The sequence below is a fragment of the Eubalaena glacialis genome, chromosome 10 (genome assembly GCF_028564815.1).
Source record: "Eubalaena glacialis isolate mEubGla1 chromosome 10, mEubGla1.1.hap2.+ XY, whole genome shotgun sequence".
In the NCBI taxonomy this organism is placed as follows: Eukaryota; Metazoa; Chordata; class Mammalia; order Artiodactyla; family Balaenidae; genus Eubalaena; species Eubalaena glacialis.
The window spans coordinates 24,111,527-24,132,518 of record NC_083725.1 but is presented as its reverse complement, the minus strand read 5'-3'; positions in this window follow the sequence as shown (position 1 = coordinate 24,132,518).

The following is a 20,992-nucleotide window of genomic DNA, read 5'->3' as shown; positions in this document are numbered from 1 at the left end:
AATGTTTAAAAGAAGACCGCCATTGGGACGGCTGGGGGACAGCTCCACGCTCTGCTTCCCGAGGGGGGCCTGCACCCGGGGACTCAGGAGGCGCCCTTGCTCCTGGCCATGTGTCCAGAGGCCCCAGCGCAGGAAAAGCACACATGGCATCCACATAGGGAGGCCGGGCCCGGGGAGCACACTGGGTCTCCCTGGTACTATTCTTGCCACTTCCCTACAGGTGTGAAGTTTTCAAAATAAAGCATTCGGGGAAGAGGGCAGAAGCTGAAAAAGCCGCCCAGGCCCCAGCCCTTCAAGACCCCACGCCGGGTCAGGTGCGGGAGGACCCTGTGAGATTAAAGAAACATCACAGGAGAGCAGGGGCGGGGCGGGGTCTCGAGGGACAACCTCCTTCGGGCAGAATCTCGGTAGACAGACCGCCACCTTCCCCTAGGAAGGATCCAGAACCTTGGGACCCAAACACTCTGAGCGCCTCAGGAGAAGAAGGCCCTCCCAGGGGCAGGGCACACGGACGCCTCTCGACCACCCCGCGGGGCCCGCACGCACCCAGCTCCTCGCGCGTGAATGGCAGGAAGGTCACGTCCCCGTTCAGGTTCTTGTCGAAGTCGATGCACAGGAGACTCGGCTTCTTTTTTTTTATTTTTTAAACATTTTTTAAAAATTAAAAAATTAATTTATTAGTGGCTGCATTGGGTCTTCGTTGCTGCACACGGGCTTTCTCCAGTTGCGGTGAGCAGGTTTCTCATTGTAGTGGCTTCTCTTGTTGCGGAGCATGGGCTCTAGGCGCACGGGCTTCAGCAGTTGTGGCAAACAGGCTCAGTAATTGTGGCTCACGGGCTCTAGAGCGCTGGATCAATAGTTATGGCGCACGGGCTTAGCTGCTCCGTGGCATGTGGGATCTTCCCGGACCAGGGCTCAAGCCCATGTCTCCTGCATGGGCAGGCGGATTCTTAACCGCTGCACTAACAGGGAAGTCCTCAACTTCTTCTTGATGCTCTTGATTTTCTGAAGGAAGAAGACGGCCGTAAAATCGGTGGGCGGGGGCACGGAGGGGGGTTCAAAGAGAAGAGGCGGATGAGGCGGAGAGAGGAGGGAGATGGGAAAGAAAGGGTCTCGGGTCCTAACTGTTAGGACCCTCCTCAGGAGGTTACCCCAAGGTGACAGCCTAAGCTTCAGCCGTTTCAACGGAGCTAAGTCTCTGTCCCTTCAGGGTCTATCTGGTTTGCAGAAACAGGTAGAAATGGACCAGCCTGGGGGAGGGAGCGACGTGGGGCGCAGAGGAAGGTGCCGGTTCCCCGGGGCCCCTGCCGGGCCAGCAGCAGGCGGGGCGCCTCGAGGACCTGCCCAGTCTGCGCCCCCTGCCCAGCCCAGGACTCAGCGCGCCCGGCCCCGCTCCCGGGCTGAGCAGACGTGCCTGTCCGAGGACAGGAGGGGCGCTGGGGGAGCGTGCCCGCTGGCTCTGCCAGGCGCAGGGGCTCGTCGGGCACGCCTGGCTCAGAAGCAGCCCGAGGGACGCCGGGCCTCTGCGGGCAGCAGGCGCCGTGCCGGGCACTGGCCTCCCTGCAGCCTCACGGCCCCACCGGCCACGACTGGGCAGGAGCACAGGGCGCCCTGGGAGGGCGGGGCGGCACTCAGGACCCCGCCCCGCGCCAGCAGGCCGCCTCTCCTGGGCGGCCCCCTCCACGGGCGTCCCCGTGGTCCCTCGGGCCAGTGGTTCTCAAGTGTCAAGGCAGTCTGCGCAGCCCCACTGTCCACACCCTCACCTCCCCCAGCCTCGAAGCTCCATGGGCCTGCCGCTCCGGAGGACTTCGGGGCCCACGTGCCCGGGCCCCACCCTGGGGGCAGAAGTCCCACAATCCTCTGAGTCCCGGTTTCCTCCACCGCAAGGCACAGCACCGGCCGAAGCGGGACAGCGTTTGTGTTGAGGAACAAGAACTGTCGCTGAGCCCTGGGTCGGGCCAGGTACCCGCGTTCACCGCGTCTGTCACTTTCTGACGCAAACCAGCCAGCGCAGGGCTGCACCCCAGCCCCTTCTGTACGGGGCTCCCACACTCGGGGCCACCGTCCCCCTGCCCTCATCACCCCGGAGAGGCCCGGAGCCCCGGGGTCATTCTAGACAATCCTGAGCCTGCTCCTTCCCGGGGACCCACACCTCAGGCTCCAGTCCCCAGCCACCCCTCCCCTCATTCCTGCCGAACCCTCGTGCTCCTGGGAGGCCCTAGGTGACAAGGCGTGCCCCTGCCCAGAACCATGAGTGACAAGCTCTTTCCTCATCTGCTGGCCTCACTGTTCTCTGTCCTCCACACAAACCGACTCGGTCAGCCCTCACGACCACCTGTGAGGGAGTCCTCGGGTCACGCACGTTGCAGATGGTGAACAGGGACAATGGGGTCCAGTGAGCGGCCTCCGGGGACCCAGCCAGTTGGTGGCAGAGCTGGGTCTGATCCCGGCCATCAAGATGCGTGTAGCCACGGCGCCCCACGCCACGCACCAAGGTGACGCGCTCGACCATGGGTGGCTCGCAGGGCCCGCCCCCCTCCCCACCCCACGGGGCTGCCTCCCGGGAGGGGCCGGGCTGCCCATCGCCCGCCTGTCCAGGGTGCCGCAGGGACCCCGTCCTGCTGGACCAGGAGTGGGAAGAGCTGAGGGCTCTGGGGGTCCACGCTGGGGGCAGAGGGGTGTCAGGCAGCTGGGAGGACCTGAAGGGACAGGCCCCCCGGGGGGGCCCCACTGGGAACCCGCGCGGCTGGAGGGCTCAGCCAAGAGAGGAGGGAGGGGGTGAAGGCGGACGCCATGCTCTTCAGCCTCCCGTCGTCCCCCAGCCTCCGTGCCCAGCAGGAGCCGCGCTGTGAATTACGGGAGAAAGGGGTCGGGTCTTGGCCCCCAGTCCTGGCACACAGCTCCTAAACCTAAAGCTGCAGGCCGGCTTGCATCTTACAGCCCCCCTGCCTGCCCACCTCCTGCGAGGGGAGAGGGCCAGGGGTTGCAACGTGAATCCGTTGCCCATGGCCCCCGCTGTAATCGTGCTCATGGAACAAAATCTCGGTAAACACGGGGTTCAGAGAGCTGCGGGGTGGGTGCCTGCAGGCGGCCTAGAAGCCCCGCGCTCCGCCCCACGCCTCCCCACCTCCTCCTTCCACCTGGCTGTTCCTTTCCAATAGCCCGGTGCTCTAGTCCGTGGACTGGGGGCCTGTGTTCTGGGGGCCCGCGCTAGCCAACGAACGGAACTCGGGCTGGGGGCGTGGGAACTCCTGACACAGCCTGTCGGCCACAAGCGCAGAGGACGACGTGGACCTGTGGCTGGCGTGGGCCGAGCCCTGACCTGCGGGCTCTGACTCCGGGTAGATGGAGTCCGAACTGAAGAACTGTAGAAACCCGGCAGTCCCAGCGCTGCTTCTGCGGGAGCCCCACGGGCCTGGCGTCGGGACGGAAGCTCTGTGGGAGCGGGGGCTGAGGGTGGAGTAGGCTCGGAGGAGGGGGTCCTTCCTTGAGACCCTCCCACCAAAGCCACAGGGGGCGGGGGGCCCGGATGAGGCGGGGGTGGGGCGGGACACAGGGAGGGGCCCACGCTGCCCGTGCTCTTGGGAAGCCCTGTGACCCTGAGGACCGAGGGCAGAGCAGGTGCAGAGGGAGCGCTGGTCCACGTGGACCTTCCCTCCTGGGGTTGAGGCGGCAGAGAGATGGGTAGAGGCCAGCACGCGGGGCTCAGGCCAGGCGCTCCCCTACTGCGAAACTTCCTCAAAAAGCAGCCGTCGCAGGACTCGGCAACCGCAGTCATGGGCACTTACCCCGGGGAAATGGAGACTGAAGTCCACACAGAAGCTGTACACAAACGCTCGCCTGACTGGGAAGAGCCCCAGACCGAAAGCCGCCGGGGGCCTTCCCAGGGCAACGGATGACAGGGGCAGTCGTGTCAACGTCAGGATCCTGCTGGGACGCTGACTGGACTTTCACAAGAGGTGACATGTTGGGGAAAAGTGGGCAATGTAGTTTCGCTTTAGAAGCTGGCCAACTCCTTTCCAGTCCGCTCGCCTCCAGCGACGTCTTCGCCCCTGAACTCCTTCTGTGCTTCCTCGCCAGCACTGGGCACCGTCCTCCATGTTCTGCTGTGAGCAGAACTTAGGCACTTTCTTGATTCTAAGGAGCTCCAGAGTGACTCGCTAAGGCCATTAGCGAGTAATTATTTCCCAATGAGTGGCTATTTCCAGTTAAAACCAAAAGCCACCTAATGATTGCTTTTCCCATAAAATTAAATATGAAATCTACATTATGTAATTGTACACTTATTTCCCCCTTTGTGTATTCTAATTTCTTCCTGACAAACCTAAGATGCCATCTTGCAGACTGCCCACAATGGCTACGATTTGGGCAGCAGCAAAGGTCAACTTTAAACATTTTGCATCTAAAGTGGCTTTGGATACCTTCGGATAGAAAGTACAGTCTGAGCCATTTTACAAAATGTGCGGCCATTTTACAAAACAGCTTGACAGTTCCTGCAAGTGTTAAACATAGAGTTACCCTATGACCCAGCAGTTCCACTACTAAATATATACCTAAGAGAAATAAAACTTACGTCTGCACAAAAGCTTGTACGTGAATGTTCATAGAAGCATATTTCTAAAAACAAAAGGTGGAAAAAATTCAAATGTCAATCTGACAAATGAATAAACAAAATGTGGAATATCCGTACGATAGAATAGCATTCAGCTATAAAAAGGAATGAAATATTGATCCATGTTACAACATGGAGGAACCGTGAAAGCATTCTGTAAAGAAAAGCAGCCACTCTCAAAAGATCACATATTGTATGGTCCCATTTATATGAAATGCCCATAATAGCAAATCTGTAGAGACAGAAAGGAGATTAGTGGTTGCCTATATTCCTATATTATATATCATGTACAATTATTAAGTAGATGCAGTGACCATGTTTCAGTTTGCTTGGGACAATTCTAGTCTATATTTGTTTTCCTGGGGTAATTTCAAAAATGTGTTGATTTAGATTATACATATGGCTATCTAAGGTGAATGATGGCAGTAGTATAAGTCTGAGGGTACTTGGGTTCATACATGGTTTTTCCCAATATTTTTAGGTTGTGTACCACAGGATAATAGGAGCTGAATGTAAAGTATACTAACACACTTGAATACCCCAAGTCAAAGAGTAAACAATTAATGTGATTCTCATTCACCTGAATTTCTTTGTCTTGGCTTAGTTTGGCTAAATGTTCTTTCTTGAAAGTGCTGTAACAGGGTTCTCTTTTCTTTTAAAAGTTAAGACATATTTCTTTATTTGTGGTGTTCTGATTAGAGTTACTTAAGTTTTGAGTAGAATGTCCCCAGTCCTATTTTTTCCCTAAGTCCTATTATTCTTTTTTTAAACATCAAGTCATGTTTTTTTAATGATTTTTTTCCTCCATATTTTAAATTTATTTATTTATTTATTTATTTTTGGTTGTATTGTGTCTTCGTTTCTGTGAGGGCTTTCCCCAGTTGCGGCAAGCGGGGGCCACTCTTCATCGCGGTGCGCGGGCCTCTCACCATCGCGGCCTCTCTCGTTGCGGAGCACAGGCTCCAGACGCGCAGGCTCAGTAGTTGTGGCTCACGGGCCTAGTTGCTCCTTGGCATGTGGGATCTTCCCAGACCAGGGCTTGAACCCGTGTCCCCTGCATTAGCAGGCAGACTCTCAACCACTGCACCACCAGGCAAGTCCAGTCCTATTATTTTTACTGTGCTGTTTTGCAGAATGTGAGGTTCGTCAGGATGCATTTATTGTGTTATAGCACAATTGTCTATGCCATAAACATTGCATAAACCTTGATTTCCATAATGTAAACGGTATTTACTATATGACTATAGGAATATAAGACTTCAGTGGTATTGGCATAATAACTGCTTTTCCACCTTCTACCACAAGAACCCTTCTTACTGTGGGTAGGATATATTAGCAACACAAGAGCTAACAACTATTTCAGAGCTGCTCAGTTTAGAGTGTTTGGTGGGGAGTTGGAGGCTAAAAGGGTGCTATTCAGAATGCATCCTGAGTTCTTGATAACCAGCAGACAAATAGAACATTTTAGTTAGAGAATGCTTACAAAGCTCTTTCTGAAAATTGAATGTATTAGTTTCTTTCAAACATTTTAAATGTAGTAAATAAAATATGCTATGTCTGTGACATTTGATGTGTGAAGTGCTATGGTAGAAATAGATTAGTAAAGACATAGATCCTACCAACCAGGAGTTACTGATCTCATTATTAAGACTCACATCCAAATTAATTAGCTAAGAAAATCTACTGAGTTGAATTGGCCATGAAGATTCTTTTAATAATGTAAACGATAATTAATTTTTCATCTTTGTAATTTAAGATATGTAAATTTCATATTTGCGATAACTCACTGCAAAATAGTCCTATTCCTAGGATGGAAACAAAACTTTTGTGGAAACACTATGTGATGCAGACTGCATGCCTGCTACTTCTTGTCTGCCGGCAGACAACAAAATCAGTGAATTTAAAAAGTAAGATTTCACTGGGGAAACCAAGATAGGACAAAGTTTGAGTTTTTTTCCCCAGGCATGTATTTTCATGATTGTGATTTTATGTATGTCTAGTAAAATTATTCCAGAGTAAGAGTTACTTAATGACAGCTTGCAAAGAGCAGTATAATTTCCAGGGGCCATTTGACTAATTTTGTGAACCTTTTATCAGGTCATGCCAAAAAATACTCACAAACTTAGTTAGGGAGAGCTCTTACTGTATTTCAGTCCTTTGAAATGGTTCTTGAGGTCGGTGCTAAGCAAGGAATCTAGTTCCTTGATAATAGCTACTTAAGTATAAACTTTAGGATATAGAGGATCTACTTAAATGTCTACTTACTTGATGAAGTAATTTTGAAAAATATTGACTCTTGTCCATGCTAACATTTTATGAATTAATTTTATTCATTATTCTTCACATATACCTTGACATACATGTCTTTAACACAATGTTTTGGGTCATTAGCACAGCTTGCCAAAATACCTCTTTCTTTCAGTTTAAGATTAGTGAGATAAAGTACTTTCACAGCTGTCTATAATGATTGTATCTAAAGCCACAAACACCTCTTCTTATAGCTTAAGACAGTTGGGGTTTTCATTTTTCGTCTATGTAGCTATCTATTCTTGATTGCTACAGTGAAATCATTTACTAAGTAGTTTAAAATGTGCTCTTTGAAAGGTTTCTTTATAATAACGTCCATCCAGCATTTAGAATTGAAGACTGGGAATAAATTTTTAACCTTGTTAGATTTCTTTGCCTTAAAAAAATTATCATGTGAATTTTGTATATATTTATATCTTAGTCTTGCACTGTTTTGGACTAATGTGTCTTCCCCAAACAAGGAAGCATGACAAGGTGATTGCCTGTTTTCTGAAGCATTTTTTGGTGTGGGTGGAGGAGGGTAAGCATTGCTTTACCCTTTATTTGGTTGTAGAGTCTATTTGGCTTCTATATATAAATTCAGATTTTTAGGACTCATTTCTATGCAAAATACAATTAATTTTAAAATTAAAAGGTATCTTTTTGTAAGTTCATTGAGATTGATAATACAAATGTTCTAAAGCCTCACTTACGAAAAGGGTTACCATTTTTTCTAGTTTCAGGATTTAAAAATTTAGTGAAAGTCACAAGCGAGCAGAAGTAGTGTCTTTATTCTTATTACATGGCATAAAAAATGTAATGTACCTCCTTTTAAATACTACCTCGACTCAAATAAAGTAAAATTAATGGATAAAGAAAAGTATTTTTTATAATAGGTAGCAGTGACCTGTTCCAGTTATTACTGAAATTTATCAAATATGGTACATAAATACTTATGAATTTAAGTGAGCAACTATCTAGTGTCCTAATGTTGCTGCTGCTCACCATTGTTTGATATGCAAAGAATATTCTTTTTTTTAGATCTTACCCAAATATTGGAAATTATTCATTCAGCAATTATTTCATTGAGTACCTATTGTGTTCTTAGAGCTTTGGTTACATAAGTCACTGAAATATAATTTTTCCTACCTTGGGACATTGTAAAGACTTTGGCATTGCTTTAAGTGAAATGGGAGCCATTGGCCAGTTTTTAACAAAAGAGTCATAAATCTTATTTACATTTTAAAAGGAATTGGAATACTTAGAAATCTGACTTTTAATTATTTGTGCTTGATTAAGTTTTAGGTTTTATATATATATTATTTATTTATATATATATATAAAACCTAAAACATATATAATTTAGATAGGGTTCAATCATTTATTTGGATGATAGTCTATCCCCTCCTCTGTTGCTGTCCATTGTAGAGTATTATCTCTGAGCAGTGGAGCCAGTGAGACAGTGAAGATAGTCAAGGCAAGGCTCTGTACGTTCCTCTGAGAAGAAATACAGGAGGAAGAAGAGCTTTCTCTTGGAGATGGGGAAAAGAGTACAGAAAGATATCAATTTAAGATATGTTTAATTGAGGTGTCTATAGCACATCCAGGAAGAGATATCAAACAGTTTAGATAAAATAGAACTGAAGCTCAGCAGAGAAGTCTATTTGGGAGAGATAAATATTTGAAAATTATCAGTGGAAACTGATATTTTAAATTATCAGTTAAAACGTGTTTATGGATGACGTTACCTTGTTAACTTACCTAACTTAAACATAACTTAAACAGACAAAAAGACTCAAGATGAAACGAAGGGGACATATTAGTATTTAAATGAGTTAGTCCAGGAAGAGAAGCTCAGAAGGGCGTGATTATAAAATACTTGAGATGGTGGGCACATTTATTTGTGAATTGGTCGGGAAGGACATGATCCAGAAGGGAACGGATAGACTGAACGAAAGAGGAAAGGTTTAGGATCCTAGAATGCAGTTAAATAAGATTTAATAGATAATAACAAAATGATAGAATTATAGAGGCTAGATATTAAAACGTAAAACTTCAGAGTTCGAAAAAGGTGTAAATGTTCAATGTATAACCATGAGAATAGGTTATCATTGATTAGGTGATGTTTAAGATCCTTTCCACCTTCAAAAATTTAGGATTCTTAGAATGGAGCATTCATTTTTTTTGTTGTTAAATATAAAAGAAATATTGATACTAGAAATCTTTCTTTTTAATTGACTTTTTTTAATTAATTAATTTATTTACTTTATTTACTTTAATTTATTTATTTATTTATGGCTGTGTTGGGTCTTCGTTTCTGTGCGAGGGCTTTCTCTAATTGCGGCAAGCGGGGGCCACTCTTCATCGCGGTGCGCGGGCCTCTCACCATCGCGGCCTCTCCCGTTGCAGAGCACAGGCTCCAGACGCGCAGGCTCAGTAATTGTGGCTCATGGGCCTAGTTGCTCCGAGGCATGTGGGATCTTCCCAGACCAGGGCTCGAACCCGTGTCCCCTGCATTGGCAGGTAGACTCTCAACCACTGCGCCACCAGGGAAGCCCCTTTAATTGACTTTTAACCTTCTCATATTTGATGTTTATTGAGTAGTAAAATTTTATCATTTTTATCATTTTTAAGCATACAGCTTTGGTACAGTATGACTTTCTGTCAATTATCATTCCATTCACTTTATTTAAAATTCCTATAAAACTTCAAAAATATTTTGACTCTGATGAAAAGATTCTGTGTTCTCTGACTAATGGAATTAAACTAAAAATAAAAAATGGAAAGATCTCTGGAAAACCCCCAAATATCTAGAAATTAAATAACATACCTTAAAAATAATACATAGGTCAAAGAGGAAGCCACATGGAAAATTAGAAAATATTTTGAATTGAATGAAATATATCAGAATTTGTGGTATGCAGCTAAGCAATGCTTAGAGGGAAATTTATAACATTAAATGCTTATATTAAAAAAGAGTAAAGTCAGTGACCTCAAGCTCTACATTAAGAAATGGAAGGACTTCCCTGGTGGCGCAGTGGTTAAGAATACACCTGCCAATGCAGGGGACATGGGTTCGAGCCCTGGTCTGGGAAGATCCTACATGCCGTGGAGCAACTAAGCCAATGCACCACAACTACTGAGCCTGTTCTCTAGAGCCTGCGAGCCACAACTACTGAGCCCGCATGCCATAACTACTGAAACCCACGTGCTTGGAGCCCGTGCTCCGAAACAAGAGAAGCCATCACAATGAGATGCCCGCACACCACAGCAAAGAACAGCCCCCACTCGACGCAACTAGAGAAAGTCCGCACGCAGCAATGAAGACCCAATGCAACCAGAAATAAATAAATAAATAATTAAAAATAAATTAAAAAAAAAAGAAATTGGAAAAAGAAGAGCAAATTAAACCAAAGCAGGCAGAATGCAAGCAATAATAAACCTAACAGTAGAATATAAATTAACAAAAATAAACATAACTAGAAATTAATGAAATTGAAAATAAAAACAAGAATATAAAACTGAAAGTTGGAAGTAGGTTCTTTGAAAGAATCATTAAAAGTGATTGAGAGAAAGAGAGAGAAAAGACAAGCTATCCCAGCCATATACATTAAAAGGTTAATAAGGGAGTATTATGAATTACTTTGCCAGCTAATTTAACTTAGATGAAATGAACAATTCTGTGAAAAACACAAAATATCAAATTTCACTCAAGATAAATAAATAACCAGAATAATATTATATCTAACAGAGAAATAGTATTTCTAATTAAAAACCCTCCAGCAAAGAAAACTCCACATCTGAATGACTTCATCTGTGAATTATATGAAACATTAAAGGAAGACATAATTCAAATTCTGCAGAAACTTTTCCAGAAAATAGATGATGAGGAGTCACTTCCCAACTCATACGACCTGCATTATTACCCTAATACCAAAACCCAAGCAAAGATATTATAAGAAAAGAAAATTATAGACCAATATGCAATGAACCTAGATGTAAAATCCTAACAAAATATTAGCAAACAGAATCTAGCAATATATAAACAAGATTATACATCATGAACAAATGGTGTATATTCTAGGAATGCAAAGTTGATTTAACATTTGCTAATCAATCAGTGCAATTCACTACATTTATATACTCAGGAAAAATTATTTTATAATCTCACTATATATACAGAAAGAATTTGGCAAAATTCAACATGCATTGTTGAAAAAATTTTCAGCAAAAATTTTCAGCAAAATTTTCAGAGAATTCTTGTGTTTGCTGAGAATTTTTTTAACCTCATACAGGGTATTTATGAAAAACCTGGAACTAATGTCATACTTAATGGTGAGAATGAATGCTTTTCCCCTAAGGTTGAGAACAAGGCAGAGTTGCCCATTCTTATCATTCCTACTCAACATACTACTAGAGATCCTAGTCAGGTAATATTCAGCAATAAAAAGGAATGAACTGCTAACGCATGCCGTAGGGTGGATGAATCTTAAAGGCATTGTGCATTTGTGAAAGAAGCTGGACTCAAAACTCTGGATGATTCCATTTCATTCTGTGAAAGAGAAAATGAAAGTAAGAGAAAACATGATTGCTAGGGGCAGAGGGTAGTGGTAAGAGATTGCCTATAAAGGAACAAGAGAAATTATTGAATATAAGAAATATTGTCTATCTTGTTTATGGTGGCAATTACGTAACTATATAGTTGTCAAAATTCACAGATTTCTACAACTAAAAATGGGTGAATATATTCGAAGTTATACTTCAATAAACCTGACTTTCAAAAAAATTTAATTGGATACAGAAGGAACAAGAATGAAGGGAAAGAATATAATATTCTCCTGATTTTTCTTCTCTTGGGAAACCAAGCAGTTGCTTTAACTGAATCTTACAATGACTGATTTTGATGCCAAGACTTTTTTCATTCATTTAAAAATTATTGGGTTGCATGTGCATTTCAGACTGAATTACATATACCAGCAAGTTAATCCTATATACCTCAAAATAATACAAATTATTATGGTAGTTCTTTTGGAATTTTTGTTAGAAATATGGAAATAAGTAAGTTATTCTTGATATTTTTCTTTGAAGATCTAAAGGTTTTTTAAAAATTATTTGCGAAGATTACACAATAGGAAACTATGTGGTCTTTTTTGTTGTTGTTGTTTTTAAAGGTAAGCAATATAGAAGGGTACAGACAAGTAAAAATGTAAAATTCACTCATTGATTTCACTCTTTGATTACACTGTTAATCGCTTGGGTTTATATATCTTGAAATTTTTTGCTTGTGTTCTTGTACACATACATTTTGTTTTTAAAATCAACTTAAGCAGACACATGCCACGCCTGCTTTACTGAGGCATTTTTCACCTGATGTAATGTTGATATCTTTCTACATCAGTATTCATGTATTTATTCAGGAAATATTTTTATGTTTACGGCTTTGTTCTAGTTGCAAAGGACAGAGCAAGGAACAAAATATGGTCCTTGCCTAAGTGAATTTTATTCAAGTAAGAAGAAGATAATAAACAAGTTGGGGGGAAAATGTCACTATATTGTTAAGTTTCACAAAGATAAATAATGAAGTGTAAAGAGATGAAAAGTGAAGGGACAGAATGAGCAGGATACGTACCTTAGATAGTCGTGGTGTAGGCTTTTATATGTAGACCTACTTTATTCTTTAGATGGTTATTTATTATTTCATAGTATAATTTATTTAACTTATTCTGTTGATGGGCATATGGATTACTTAGATTTTTTTGGTTATAATCAATACTTTAATGAACATCCTTGTACATATTTTTTTGCTTACATGTACAAGTATTTCTGTACACTAAATTCTTAGAAGGAAAACTGCATTTTTAAATGTCGATTATAGATTCTGCCAAATCTCCAAAATAGGCATTATCTGTCAATGGATAAAAAATATTACCACATTTTAATTTGTACTTACCTGATTCCCAGTGAAGTTGAGCATATTTATTGGTCATTTGTTATGTCTTGTATAAATTGCCTACTCATATCATTTTGCCCATTGCGGGATTTGCCTTTTTCTTACTGAAATTTTAGGATTTCTTTATAATTCTATTTATAATATACTCATCATATTTTATAACATTTTCTCCTAACCTGTCAATTGTCTTACTTTATGGAATCTTTGGATTTTTCATTTTTATACTATCAAAATCTATCAGTCTTTTCCTTCCTAGCTTCTAAGTTTTGTGTCTTTCCAGAAAAGCCTTCTTATAGGAATTTAGTCTCTTATATTTTCTTCTACTACTTCTTAGTTTTATTTATGTTTCTAGTAGATTTTAATTCATCTGGAATTTTTAGAATATATATTCTGTGGTTGGGACCTAATTTTTTCAGTTTCGTAACCCTTGTCCCAAAATAATTTATTGAACAATATGTCTTTTTTTCCCACTGACTTGATATACAATCTCTATCATATTTTAAAAGTCCAAAATATATTTGTTCTGGATTTAATACTCCATTGTTTTGATGATTGTCATTTTATGTTTGACATCTGGTAGGGCACCCCTCCCCATTGTCTTTTTCCAAAAAATTTTGGCAATTTCTGTGTATTTCCTCTCCAGATGAACTTTAGAATCAACATGTCAAGTTCCATTAAAAATCCCTTTGGGATTTTGATTGGAAGTGCATTGAATTTACAGATTAATTTGGGGAGAATTGACATCTTTACACTATTGAATCTTCCCATCCAGGAGCATGGTATGCCTCTCCATTTCTTCAGGTGTTCTTTTATGTCCTTTAGTAAAGTTTTATCGTTTTTTTTCATGTAGGTCTTACAGTTTTCTTGTTAGGCTTACTCCTGGGTATTTTGTAGTTTTTTTTTTTTTCTTCTTCTTCTTTTTTTCTTTGCCGGGAGCGCCCGGGTGGCCTCGGGGGCCTGGCGGGGGGCGGGGGCGGGCTGGGCCGGGGCGGGGCGGGGCGGGCGCGGGGCGCTGTCCCTTTAAGGCGGGAGGCGCGGGCCGGCCGAGCGCGGCAGTGATTGGCGCGGCGGGATCACTGGCGGCCCGGGCCCGGCCCGGGGCAGTCGGCTGGAGCCGGCTGCGCTTTGATAAGGTCCTGGCAACTCGGTTAGAACCCGAGCGCCGGGAAATAAAAATAACTCCTCGCAGTCATGGATCGCCGGGCCTCCGGACGTCCGAGGCGCCCGTCTCCCCCGGCGAAAGCTGTGCTGTAAAAGGTGGGGGCGGAGGCGCGGCCCTGGCCGAGCCGCTTCCGAGCCGGGCCCCCCTCCCCCCCTTCCCCCCCCCCCCCCCCCGCCCCGGGCCGGGGGCGAGGTCGCGCCCAGCCGCGTCGCGGGCGCAGGGCGCGGGACGGAGTCCGGCCCGGCCGAGAGGCGGCCGGCCCCGGAGAGGGGCGGCGGGGGCCCCGGGGGCGGCCCGGAGCGCGGCGGGCGCGTACCTCCTTTTCAGGACCGTGCGCCGGCTCGCGCCTTTGAAGTGCACAGTGAAATCCACGGCGCAGTTTTTGTTGGAAGCGCCCGGAGGACGTTGGGTGCCCGGAGTGGCTGCTGGAAGCGGGGCCCGTGTCGAAAGCCGGGCCGGGCGGGGGCCGGACGGGCCGAGGGCGGCCGCGGCGGGGGCGTGGCCCACTCGGATCTTCCGCAGAAAGAGGGGCGGCGGGGCGCGCCTCTGCCCCCTCTGTCGCCGCCGGGTTCCCCGCACTCCCTCCCCGACCGTGCGACTCCCCCACGTTCCCCGACGCCGGGACCGGCCCGGGGGGGGGCCCGGGGCCGTGGCGGCAAGCCGATCCGGGGGCCGGGGCCGAGGCCCTGCCCGGGGCGCCCGCGAGGTCTGGGCGCGGAGCGCGCGCGGACCCCTGGTGATTGCGAGGTCGAGGCGGCAGGCGGACCGCGCGCTTTGATGTGCCGGGCGGCCCTTTGAAGTGGGCAGGCCGGCTATTTCGGGGCGCGCTCCCGGCGGGCGCGGCGCCCGGCGCTCCGGAGGGCTCGGCCGGGGTGGCGGGGGCCCAGCGGAGAGATTTGTGCGAGTGGCGGTTGCGGCGGGGGCGGGGCGGGGGCAGACCCCCTCCCCCGGGGGCGCCGCGCCGGGGCGGTGCTGGATGGGAGTCTGGGTGCGAGTGTGCGCCGGAGTGCCTTTGGGAGGTGGGATGAAAGGGTGGCGGCGCCCCCCGCCTCTTCGCCTCCCCTCCCCCCGCCCCCTCCCGCCTCTCTCTTCTCCCTTCCTCTCCTCCCCTGCAGTCCTCCCCTTCCAGCCCCGGTCCACGCAGAGGGGCCCCGAGCGCCGGCCGAGACTCAGTCTGCGCGCCCGAGCGGCCCGAGCCCGGGGCGCCCGCGTCTCCCGCGTCTCTCCTGCCACCCGGCCCCGCGCCCCCGGCCGCCCCGGCCCCTCGTGCGGAGAGACCGAGCCTCCGCGCGTCGCCATTGCTGGACCGGCTGCCGCTTTCCGCGCTTCTCCTGCGGGCGCCTCCGACCAGGGCTCGGGGGCTGCGAGCGCCCACCGGGGCTCTGGACGCGTCGGGGTGGATTGGGGCCGGGGGGCGGGCCGGGGGGGCTCGGCGGAGATGAGAGCCGGGCCTCGGGCCGCCTTGGTCTTCCAGGTAACGGGGCCGCCCCACCTCCCCTCTGCCCGGGGAACGCGGCGCTACCGGCGGCCTGAGGCCCCCGCACGGGGGCCACGCGCGCCCACCCGGAGCCCAGGGTTCCCACCCCCGGTGCGGGGTCGCGCCCCCGCCCCGCCGGCCCGCCCCTGCCCTCTCCCGAGTTTGATCCTCCCCTTGCTGGGGAAAGCGGCTGGTTTACTGGTTAGAGAAGACTTTTTGCTTTTGGGAAAAAGAGACTTGAGGTCAGCCGAGTCTGGGATTCCTGGCACAGGCAGTGGTAGCGTGAGACGGTTTCTGATCCGGTTTTGTAGGGTTTGCGGCTCCAGGAGGCGGGGGGCGCGGGGGCGATGGGTCGTGAGGCTTCTCTGCTCCCTGGCAAAGTTGGAAGATCAAAGCCTTGTCTGAGTGAGTGGATTTGTGGTCTGGGGGAGCCCGGAAGACCGAGGTGTAGACTGAGCCGGACTCTTGGCGGGAGGCGGGGGCGCAGCGAACGCTTCCATCTGGGTTGCGGGGCGGGGGCTGCAGCCGGGAGTCCGGGCGCCAGTTCCGCCCTGTGCTGGGCGGGCTTTCCTCCTCGATCGAGGCTCTTCTGAATTTTTAAGGAGTAGGAAGGGGGGGGCGCGGGGGGAAGGGGTGGGTGGGGGGAATGGGAACCAGATGCCGGGGGTGTTTTGTAGTTTTTGTTGTTATTGTGAATTACATCTTTTCTTCCATTTTGCACTTTATTTTTCAATTGGTTATTGCTACTGTATAGGAAATCTATTGATTTTTGTATGTTGATCTTACCATTTACTTAATTTTCAATTGAGTCTCTTGAAATTTCTAGAAGGATTATTATGTTTTCTGCAAATGATGGCATTTTGTTGTTTCCTTTTTTCAGTATTTACTTCTCTATTTTGTTTTTTGTTTGTTTTATTTTGTTTTCTGGTCTTCTTGCATTGGTTAGGTTTCCAGATCTGTTCCCTACTAGTTCTGATTTGGGCATCTTTTCTGATTTACATGGAATGCTTCTAATTTTTAAACTCCTACTTGATATATGCCTTAGATATCTGATAGAATACATTGTCAAGAACAAAAGTGTCCTTCTTGGCTTACCAGGTATTTCCATGGTAATAGATACTGTGTTTTATCATGTGTTTTTGTTGAGATGATACATATTCTTTTCACCTCTAACACTTTAATGTAGTGAATTACATGAATACATTGACCTAATATTGGTAATGGTGTTTCTCATTTTTAGTATTTATTCAGCAAGTATTTGGATACTTGCAATATCGGATATTGCATTGTGCCAGGAACTTTGCCACAAGCTGGTGATAGTGCTAAGTCTGAATGGTTCCTCTCTTTTTTATATGGAGAAGAGAGATAATAAGCAAGTACCCAAGGACAAGATAATTTTAGACTGTGGTAGTATTGTGGAGGAAATAAAGAGAATGGTATGGTAGAGAGATGAGGAGAGTACCTCCTTTGGTATTATCATCTGAGAAGGTAAAATATAAACTAAGATCTGAAGAATGATGAAAGCATTGGGAAAAACATTCCAGGTAGGGGAAGATCACACATTAATTGTATTTCTTAATGTCTTCTTGATCCCCTTTCCTATATGTGTGTGCGCTCTACTTTTTACACAACTGCTGAATTTTCTAGTGGTGTTTTATTTAAGTTTTTGTTTTATTTAGGTTTTTTTTTTTCTGTTTAGGTTTGCTAATAGGGTTATTTATGCTTATGAGCTAGGGAGTTTCACCATCTGATTTCTGGACTTCGTAAATAAGATAGTAATGTTCTGTTCCTTCTGAAAGGACTACCCTTAAGATTTCTTCTATGGATATATTCTATTCCATTTCTACCTTTCCTTGAGGTAATTTTGATGATTTCTTTTCTTAGAAAACCATCCATTTTGTTTAAACTTTCACATTTATTGACGTATAGTTGTGCTCAGTTTTCTCCTTATATTTTTTTCTTTCTCTGATTTTCTGTAATCAGACTTGTCAAAGGCTTGTTTCTTTCTTGTTAGACTTACCCAAGAAGGAATTTTTGGTTTTATTAATTACTTTTGTATCTCTCTGAATTTCTTCATTTCTATATTTATCACTATAAGTTATATTGATATATTTTGATTTGTATTTTCTTTTTGAAGATTTTATGTATTTTAAACCTTTCTTGTGCTCTTCTGAATACATTTATGCTCTAAATTTTTCTTTAAGGATTGCTATGACCCAATTCCATTGGAAATAATATGCTCACAATTTTAATTTTCTTTTCCTCCATATTCTGAGAGTTCATGAGTAGGCTTTTTTTCTTTTCTTTTTAAATTTTCAAGTACAGTGTTATTCTTTTATTGACAATTTTTAGTTTCTTTTAGCTTAATGGACCAAGCATGTAATTAATTTAAAAAATGTATTAATTAAAAAAAATCTGTTGAGATTTTCCTTTGCTTAAGATATGATCAGGTCTATTTTACTATGAAATATAAGTGTAGTTCCTTAATTCTATTTCTGAATTGTCCATATCTTTGCATAATCTACTTGCTTTCCTCATTTTCTGAGAAAGGTGTGTGGAAAGGTTCCCCCTAAGTTGTGTGAATTTTCAAGTTGCTTAAATTTCTAGTATTTTTACTTTATATGTTTGTTATATTGTTAGGGTACATAGAAGTTGAGCTATCACACACTCCTGGTGTATTGTATCTATTATTATTATGAAATGTTTTTTTCTGTATAATGCTTTTTGCCTTGAATTCTTCTTTGACTGATATTAATAATGGCACCTTTGACTGGGATTGCTTTTTCACACCTCTGTTTTCAACTTTTATGACAAAAAAATTTAGATCTCTCTCTTGTAATAGCATATAGTTGAGTTTTTTCCTTTTTTTTTTTTTTAAATCCTAATCTACATGTCAGTTTTAAAATAAGAGGAATTTTCCCATTCACTTTTATATTAACTTGGTCTTTTGGTCTTTGTTCTTTTTCCTAACATTGAAGATTATGGCGAAGATGTATTTTCTTATTATCCCACACCCCACCCCCTTGTCTTTAACTGAATTGGAGTTTTTAAAATTCTATTTCCCTCCCAGTTTGAAAAATATGTTTTCTTCCTGTTCTTCAGCAGGCATTGGATTGACTTAAACACTGTTTGTAACTAGTTGCTCCCTTTCCCTTAACGTAGGCTTTTGACATTATTTCATTCAAACTTGACTTTACTATTTTTTAAATAATTTGAAATTTTAGTAATATATTTGTTTTAATATGCTTTTACTTTTTTAACTTTAAGGAATTATTTATTAACAACCACCTGAAATGTTAATGAAAGATTATATTCTACTAATTTCTTTTCTAACTCCTTAGTCTTATGATTCCAAGGCTGTCCTTTTCTTGGATTCATTTTTGTTGTTAAGGCATACATTCTCTAAATTGAGACATGTTTGTGGTTTTTAAATTTTCAGAGTGCTTACATCTCTAAAAAATTACCTTGTTCTACAATTTAGACGTTTTAGAAATAATTGTGCTTCATTTTTTTTCATTGCAAATTGTCTTCTAGCATCTAGTTTTGTATTTGAAAAGTCTAACATCAATCTGATTTTTAATTCTCTTATTAACAGTGCCCCCCTGGAATCTTTCTAGACTTTATATCCTTGGAATTCTCACATTTTACCAGGTCATGACTCTGTGTGTAGGTGTGTAATCTGTATGTGTGTGTATATCTGCATGTGCATTTTAATGCCATCTTACAGGAAATTGTTTTATTTTGAGGCTCTTTTTATGATAATTGATGACTAATGATAAATAGCAGAAGTAGGCTAAATTTATAATTAAATTGCATTGTATTATTGATATTGAACTTAAGGAAACCCTTGAAATAATCTATAACTAATTCTGTTAGCAAAAAATCTACTTAAAAACTCTAGATTTGAGAATTCATACAATTTTTACTTATTTTAAACATTAATAATTTGTTCACTTTATAAAGTTTATAATTAATGTCAAAAATTTCATATTGTATTGATAATTTAATACTGAGTTGTTGCAGGCAGGTAAGTACTTTGAAGCATAAGAAAAGACGTCATGTCTTGTATTAGCTCTGTGAGAACACTGCTGTGTTTTCCAGTATATCACTGATGCTTAGCACATTCCTAGATCTTAACTAAAATTTATTAGATGAATAGATGAGTATGAATGAAAGAATATAGGTATAAATCAGTGTTTTCTTAATGAATAGACTTTTGAAAGCTAAATTTATTTTAGTCAGGTTCCCTTTAGTTTTATTTGCTTTAATCTCAGGATACCAATACCATAATGTCAGACTATTCATTGATACTCTTTTTACAAGGACTTTAAGTGGGCTTTTATTTTATTTTCTTATTTTATTTTAATGTATACATAAATCAGTATTCAGGGACTCCACTAGTACAGAAAAATTATACCCCAAATGTATTAATTTGGGGATAATTTACTCTTTATTAAGAGTTGCAGTATTTTAGCTGAGTTTTACCCTATTTAAGACTATATAGAGTGGGATGAATTGGGAGACTGGGATTCACATATATACACTAATATGTATAAAATAGATAACTAATGAGAACCTGCTGCATAACACAGGGAACTCTACTTCACTTTGCTGTGCAGTAGAAACTAATACAACATTGTAAAACAACTATACCCCCCCATGCCCCCCCCAAAAGAAGACTATAAAAAATGCAGAGCAAAGAAATTTGTATTAGATCTTAGGACCATGTACAGAAGAAAATAATTATGATGACTATGATGATGACTATTTCTTATAATAATAAATATGTGTTTGTATTCAAAGAACTAGGAAGAACACATACCATATTTTTCTGGACTTGTTTGAGAGACGTAGTGTAAACTATTAAGAATTTATTCAATCAGTGTTATAAAATTATCATAGATTCAAATTAATCTCTTTTTTAATATTTACCTTTCTATATACAGCCTTTTAATATTATTATCATCTTGAAATTCCAATTACCAGCTTGACATTCAATGATAAGTGGAGGGTGGTTTCCAGAACAACAAAAGCAGTAATAAATTGGTGGATAGTGATGAGATGGGAGGATGGGGAGTGTTAAAGGTCAAGAAATCCAAATTCTGTAGTTGCTAGTATTCTCGTTTCTTAAAGTATGTTTACTCTCGAAGACTGACCCTTTTTCCTATCCCCACCTTGCATAATCTTTCATTTGATATATTGATCAAATGATTGATAATTCCTAATTGGTTTCTTTGTCTCTGTTGTCCTGTCTATCCAAAACCATCTTTCACGTGGCCTCTATCTTTCTAGAACACTGAGTATTTATTTTAATGCTTAAACCCTTCAGTAAGCTCCCATATAAATTCTGAACTTCTCAGCAAGATACTGAAAGACCCCCATCTTACTTAAGCATTATTCTTTTGACTATTTTCATTCAGAATTGTCTTTTCCTTCCTCTGTACAATCACTGTATTAGTATCTATTTTGTACTGTTTTCCAATCTTGTTTGATATAGTTAGCTGT